The 7,773-nt window shown below is 33.3% G+C and overlaps 1 pseudogene; it reads right to left on the reverse strand.

The window, feature by feature from the left end:
• Window positions 1-7,193: 7,193 nt before the first annotated feature.
• On the reverse strand, window positions 7,194-7,312 carry LOC120610130 (uncharacterized; annotated as a pseudogene).
• Window positions 7,313-7,773: the final 461 nt, after the last annotated feature.

Here is a 7,773-nt window from a genome sequence, read left to right on the forward strand (position 1 = left end):
CTTCGCTCTGAAATGCAAGCTGATGCCAACATGTAGAACATACTGATGGTGATCTCATCACCATAGCACACCTGTTTCTTGCCCTCATACCTCAGACCATGGTGACTCTGAGCAGGAGATCTTGCTGAAGCCTATTCTTTCTTAGTTAAGGAGCTCAGCTCATTGTTTCCCCATGAGAGGAAAGGGAATGTCACTTGTACAGCTGCTCTCTCTAAAATAACCTTTTTTTTCCCCACAAATTTTCTTTCCTTCCCAAACTCTAATTTCCTTCTATATTTTTGATCTGGTTGAGAGGTATATGTCGTATGCACTAACTTTAAAATTGGTGATATATAATTGATATATAACTGGATTTTAAAATCCTGTGATATCTGTTCATTGTTAAATCCACTTGATACCTTATTATATTAATGCTAATATGCCATATGTAGAATCATAAGAAGATAATGCTAGAAAAGTCCTTTGAAAATAATTAAACTTCCTAGCTAGCTGTGTACATGAGCAGAACCCACAACACTTTATAAAAACTACTAAGACTAGGCCCCACCACTAGAAACTCTGACTCTAATGTTCAGAAGAGGACCTACTCATCTGATGTTTGATGGCTGCACAGCTGACTTTGATACTACCCACTTTAGAATTGCTAATCTAGTTTCCCCTACTTTTACAAATAAACACACAGAAGTCCAGAGAGATAAAGAGAATGAACTGAGTCAATAAGTGGGAAAGTTGGGGCTAGAAACAGATTTCAATTCTTAATCCCATTTCTTTCCACTATACCAAATGGCGATTTACTATTTTTTTAATAGTATTTTTTTTTTGTTTAATAATGTAATTATGTCCCAACAGGCAGCAATATTTATTATAAATAGGAAAATATTCCTGAAAGAGTGTTAAGAGGAAATCAGTCTATTAGGAAAGGACAGATTCACCATGTTGTTCTAAGATAGAAAAACAAGCATGTCCTGAAGAAATACAAGTAATTCTTCCAATCTATAAAGAAGTACTACAAGCTGTCAGCATTTGCAATAGCACCAGATGAGTAATTCTCCTGGCTCATGGCTCACAAAACAGATTAACTGTTACAGTCTACTAGTAAAGTAGTACCTGGATGCTAGTCTGGAGAATTTGACTTGCAGTTAACTTGCATTTTTTCTCATAATGGTAATATCACACAGAAAGGCAAAGTCTTCAGACTGATGAATTTGTATAAGCCAGCATCATTAGAAGGACTTAAAATGCACTAATACTGGAGCAAACAAATAGATCCTTAAAGTTGAAGTATGTAGTTTTTCTTTTCACAGCATTCCCTTAGTAAACTCACAAAGAATTATCAGGGCTGTTTTTAATGTCTTATAGGACAACTCATATATTTGGGACAATTTCTAGAAGTACTAACAGCTGTCTGACAGCCTAAAATCACAGAAATGAGCCTAAAGTGTTTGGTAAAGTTTATTTTTTAAAGGAAGCTGATAGATTCATTTATAAATGGTCTTAATAATAAAATTTATCAAATTTTAAATTGGTTTATACTTAAATATTAAAATTATCTTTCAGATTTTAGCAAACAAAAAACAAACATCAGTTATCCCAGATTTCTTTGGTCTTTATGAATTAATGTACATTCAATCTGGTTAGACAGGCACTTCTTTAGAAGTTTGAGAGAGCTTTAGAGTCTGTCTCTCTCCAACCTCCTATCCAATGCAATAATAATGTGATGTATGTGTTCCCCCCAAACCCTGCTTTTCTACAAAAGCATGCATTAAAATAGTGTTGGAAAAAATGAGTTAGAGACAGATAGAGACAGACTGCTTGAACCTTAAGAAAGGCTAGGCTGCCAAGTAATGGAGACAAGCGAAAAATGTATAAAGAACTGTGCAATGAGCTCTTCAAGGACCGAGCACGAAGCCGTGGATAGCTGAGAAGGATCAAGAGGAAAATAAATGACTTGAACAACATTTTATTCTTCTGTGGCTGATGAGTTTACTGGTTGCTTCAGTTTACTCTGCACTACTAGCAGGTGAAAACCATTAACATCCTTGGAAGAATCATAGGTGAACCAACACAACTTCCAAATTACAATGAGGCCCCTCACATGTAAGGGGAAATTTACCATTGACCATCCTATTTTGCATTAGAGAAACATATTACAATGAAAGAGACTGCAGAGTCCTATGCCATGCACTAAAAGTACTATTCAGCCTGTTTAAACATTTTATAATTTTTAGTCAGTTCTTGACGATGATGATCAGCATTAGTTAGTGGGATAGTTTTCCCTTTTTGAGACAAAATGTTCCCCTGCAGTAGCATAAAGTGCTTTTCTCTTGAGAAAGACTTTCAATTATTTGAGTAGAGCTTGTTCTTATATGTATTAATGTATGTGTATGTAGCTTTTAAATGTGTTTAATAGTTTTAGGTTGGGTATAAGCAGAATTAAAATTACTATCTGGTCTGCTATAATTCACACAAATTTATGATTAGGATAACTTCCTTAAGTCTAGGCTAAAATCTGTCTCATATGTCTCTCTTAAACAACAGAAAAACCATTCCTAAACTGTTGCTTATGGCTTCTAAATTGAATTCTAAATGATTGAGGTATGATACATATCACAGCCCTTACCTAAGTACATGCTTCTTCATGCTACTTCCCTGAAATGTAGTTTTCTCTCGCTTCCCATACAGATCTACACTATATAGGCAAGTGCTTCATACGTCCTAATTCCTGAACTTTGTCACAAGTTATCAGCATTCAGTTCTTTCCATTTTCCTACATTTACTTAATATCTCCTTTGACAAAAACATCACTTTCCCAAATTCAATAGATGGACATATTTTGAGTCATTCATTCACTCAACGTATATTTGTTGTGCACCTACTATGTACCAGACACTTTTCAGGGCAGTGAGGATACAGAATTGAACAAAATGGGAAAAGAAAAACACGTAACCTGTCCTCGTGAAGTTTTTATTCTAGTGAAGGGAATAACAAATAAAGTATATGGCATGTTTCATTAAATATAAGATGCCATTGACTGAGATGCATCACTGTTTTGTTTCCATTGTACAATGAAATTAGAAGACTCCCAGACTGTCACATCCAATTTCAGAGGTATTCAAGTGTGAAAAAACATTCCTTAGAATGAATGAAACATATCATAATAGAGAAAAATATGGCCAGGAGCTTTAGAGAGTTTGAAATTTTAATTAAAATAGTCAGTCCTAAAGCTCAACAGTCTTCTGCAACTTTTACCTACCTACTGGACTTTGCAGCCTAAAGGTCATGAGACCATCCAAACTCAACATATTCAATAGCTGATCACCATTAAATACCTGATATCAGTGAATGTCTTTACCATGGATCATATATATCTCTCTTCGCTCTCTTGGTTAATCAAAAAGTCCTGCCAATTCAATCTCTAAAATGTTTCCAGTCTCCCCCATTTCCCCTAGCCAGTGTTCACTTTTATGACTTCATGTCATATACTATGAGTCTTTGTATATTCTATTAACTGGTCTCTTTCATTCAATTTTTCTCTTATCTCTAATCTACATTTATTTCTGTAATTTCAGATCAAATCAAGTCATCCTTATTTTCAAAAAAACTCCATAAGCTATTCTTTGCTTAAGTGAAAAGTTCAGTTACCTTAGTATAGCATTTATTACTCCTTGTGACAGAATTTCAGCCAGTTACTCTAACCTTACCAGCTTCTACTCCCTGCTACTCTCCACAGTGTTTTGGCTGCACCAAATTATTTGCTTCAGTTCAAAGATGGTATTTACTTATGAACCTTTGAGCTTTTGTTCATATTTGTGTCTCTAACTTGAATTATTATTTCCCTGCCACCGACCCCACACTTCAGCAAATTTTTCTGTTGCTAGTCCTTCTCTCGCCTACCAAATAAATTAAAATCACCTGCTCTTTGTCCATTCTCAGCACATTTTTCAACTACCATAATCTATTATACTTCCCCTTCTCCCTCGCTATACTGCAAGTTCCTTGATGGTAAGTGCTATTTATCTTTGTATTTGGAAACCAAAACCTCTGATTCTGATTCTGGATTCTATTAACCACAAATTATGTCACTGAAAACTCCTCAATATCTCTGAATCACAGTTTGTTTATCTGTAGAAATGGTAAAGAAATGAAGACTACATGTGAAAACCAAGGGAAGCAACCAATTACAGAAGTTACAAGGGCTAATGTCACGTTTGTTACTATGGGCGCTATTTCTATAATAAGGAATTTAAAAAATTGTCTCTTTAACTCATGAATGTCTGATGTGTGGGACTGGGGGAAAGAGTGAAGGGAAAGGGTTGAGTGTATTTTTTGGTAGTAACACAAATGTTTTATCAAGGACACTTTATCCAATCTAAAATATAGTACAAAGGGAAAACAATATAAAAATGAAAGTTAAAAAAACCTAATTTATAAAATATAAAAATAATAGAATTAATTTCTGATTACTAAAGAAAAAATAGAAAACATTATATCGAATTCAATCAAGAAGTCAATTAAATTAAAAATAAGAGATGATATATAGTATCAGTGGTAGTGAAATTAAAAACAAAAGGAGATATAGACCATCTTACGATCACTGGATAATTTTTAGATTAATCAATTGTTGGTAGAAAATAATTATACTATTTTCAAATATAATAATTATATATTTTTGTTTTTAACATTACCACTGATAAATTGCTTACATTATTTGCACAGTTTGGATTTGTTGTACGAGCCAGCCCTTGACAGACTATTTTTTCTACTCTTTAGCACTATACTCAGCACTATATAGAGTCAGACATTGACGTTACATGTATTTGCTTTTTCTTTAAGGTACTAAAAAAGCTATGCTGACCATAAAAAAGAACTGAGACCATTTGACAACATGTTTACCCAACTGCGTTTCTTAAAAATAAACTGTTGTACATAGCATAGCAGTTCTACCAAGATTACTGATAATTTTGAGCAATATTTTTTAATTTACTATTTTTAATCAGCATAATACATGGACACAATTTTAAATAAATAGAACAGAATGGTTTATAACACAAATAGTTTAATCCCCAGCAAAAAGCCTTTTTATATTACTGTTTAAAGTTTCTGGGAGTAACCTATACACCTATAAATAATATGGCTAAATGTACTCTTTTTATTAGTAATTATACTTGATTGCTAGGAACAAAAATCTTACATAACATTGGCTTAAACAAATTAGGAGTGTATGTGCACACTGTTATGAACTGAATTGTGTCCCCTGAAATCTAACCCTCAGCACCTCAGAATGTGACTGTATTTGGAGACAGGGTATTTAAAGATAAGATAGTTAAAATGAGGCTGTTTGGATAGGCCCTAATGCATGTGACTGATGTCCTAATAAGAAGAGATTAGGACATACAAATACCAGGAATGCACACACACAGAGGGAAGACCCTGTGAAGAGGTAACAAGAAGATGGTCTCCTGCAAACGATGGAGAAAGGCCTTAGGAGAAATCAAACCTACTGACACCTTGATCTAGAACTTTCAGCTTTCAAAACCGTAAGAAAATAAATGTATGTTGTTTAATCCACTCGCTCTGTGGTATTATGTTAAGATAGCTATCTTAGTTTGGGCTACCATAACAAAAATACCAAAACTTGAAAGCTAATTCCTTCCCTCAAGTGAATCCACTCTACTCAACTTATAGTATGAAATGATTTGGAAAGGGGAACAGTTCAGTATATTGTATACATTCAATAAATATTAAATAATTAGAATATTTATTTCCATCACTTTATAAATTAAATATTACTATAAGTTATGACAATAGGCCTAGGGACAGTGTCTTTCAATTGCAGAAGTAAAGCCACTTGGCATTTCCTTCAAAACCGGTGCTAAGACTTTTTGCAAAACTCTTTAAACAGCATTTCTTGCCATTTCGGACCTAACCGGAGCTCTTGCAATGCCCCCAGTTCAATTTTTCTCCTTCTCCTCTACAGTATCCTCATATCCTTCAACAAGTCATTTTTCACTAGGACATCCAAAGCTATTCTGGTACAAATATTTTTAAAAGCTTGGGCTATTTCAATTCTTATTTGGGAATTTTACAAATCTGGTTGGGCCATGTTACTATGTTAGTCACTCAGCAATGTAGTTGTCTCTCCTACCACAATATCTGAAGTGTTTCCTAAGGATAACAGGAGAATTAATAGATAGGGTGTGGGGGCAAAGATTTCCCGCAAAAATATTTTTAAAAATAGTACATGTGTCTACCATGCACCACATTGGGGAGACTATTAAAATACACTCCTTTAGCTGTCAGAAAAATTGGTTTAAATAGTCCATATAACAATAAGATTGCAAAATAACTTTAAAAAATAAATCTTACTAAAAGTATTTTATAGCTCAATATTTTCCCCAAATGGTACTATATGTTATTTAAATTCTCAGAATAACTCTTGGAAATACTGTTTTATTTCCAAGAAATTTTAAACCGGAGTTATGGAGATTGTCTAAGATTTTTTACTATTTAATGCCAACCATTCTGAAAGACATGTTTTTGTCACTCTTTCTCTCTTTAAAGACTGAAAGGGGACAGACAGTAGGAAAGACATGTTTTGAAACTTGCCTATCAGGCATAAAACTAATGATCCAATATCTTTTTTAATTCTCAGTGAATTTTGTGTATATGATATTTCTTCATGAAAAACAATAAATATAACTAAGTTTAGTTTCTTGCTTCTGTTTTTATTTGTGAAATGTGTTTGTTCTTTTTATTTCTCCTATAATAAAAAAGTACTTCATTTTTTAAATATTTTAAACTGTCATTAAAATACAAGAGAGAATAAATTATTTATTAAATTTGAACTCAAACTTCAATATACTAGCCAATAAGATAACAAGCACTATGTTGTATAACTTTATATGTATGTGTATGTGTGAGTGTGTATAAACTTCATGGCAGTTTGGATAATAAAAACAAGAAAATTTATAAACATAATTTATATTCAAAGTTTGTTAGAAATATGAATATATTTGAAATTGCATCTCCCTTATTAACTCCTAGATACACTGCTTTCTTTTTCTAATAAACACTATACTTTTTATTTTATTTTTAAATTAAAAAAAAATTTTTTTTAGGTGAGGCGACCCTTGGTTGACCTCACAGATTGCAAGGACCTTGTCAGCTTACGATCCCTTATTTTTTACTTTTTACACCTACAGCACCTAGTCTTCCTAGGTGGTCTCCCATCCAAGTACTAACCAGGCCTGACTCTGCTAAGCTATCGAGATCAGATGGGATCAGACTTCTTCAGGGTGGCATGGCCGTAGACAATACTATACTTTTACCAGTAGATAACTGGCTTCTTAACCATGGGGAGCTTTCCAGAATGATGGCATATTTGGTCTCAATTTCCACATTTGTAAATGAAATGGCAAGATGTTCAACTATAGATGTAGCTATGATTATATATTTGTTATTGACTAGACTTCTTATAAGTATCAGATTTTTACATTCACATTTGTCCACTTAGCATCCCTAGAGGATTAGCCATCTATTATAATTACCACTAAAATATGTGTATTAACAACATACTAAATAAAAATAAATGAAGTATTGAAAATGCTACTCATTTTACTCATTGAAATCTCAGAGAAAAACTGCTTTTCAGATTAACAAATGCATCAACAAAATAAAATAAACAAGGTCCACCTGCTATAAAATAGAGTCATCAGTATCTGTTGCCTTGCCTCAAATATACAGATTTCCATCCATAAGGTACTTCTGCTTTCA

Source organism: Pteropus medius, unplaced genomic scaffold (assembly GCF_902729225.1).
Source record: "Pteropus medius unplaced genomic scaffold, Ma_sr-lr_union100, whole genome shotgun sequence".
Taxonomy (NCBI): Eukaryota; Metazoa; Chordata; class Mammalia; order Chiroptera; family Pteropodidae; genus Pteropus; species Pteropus medius.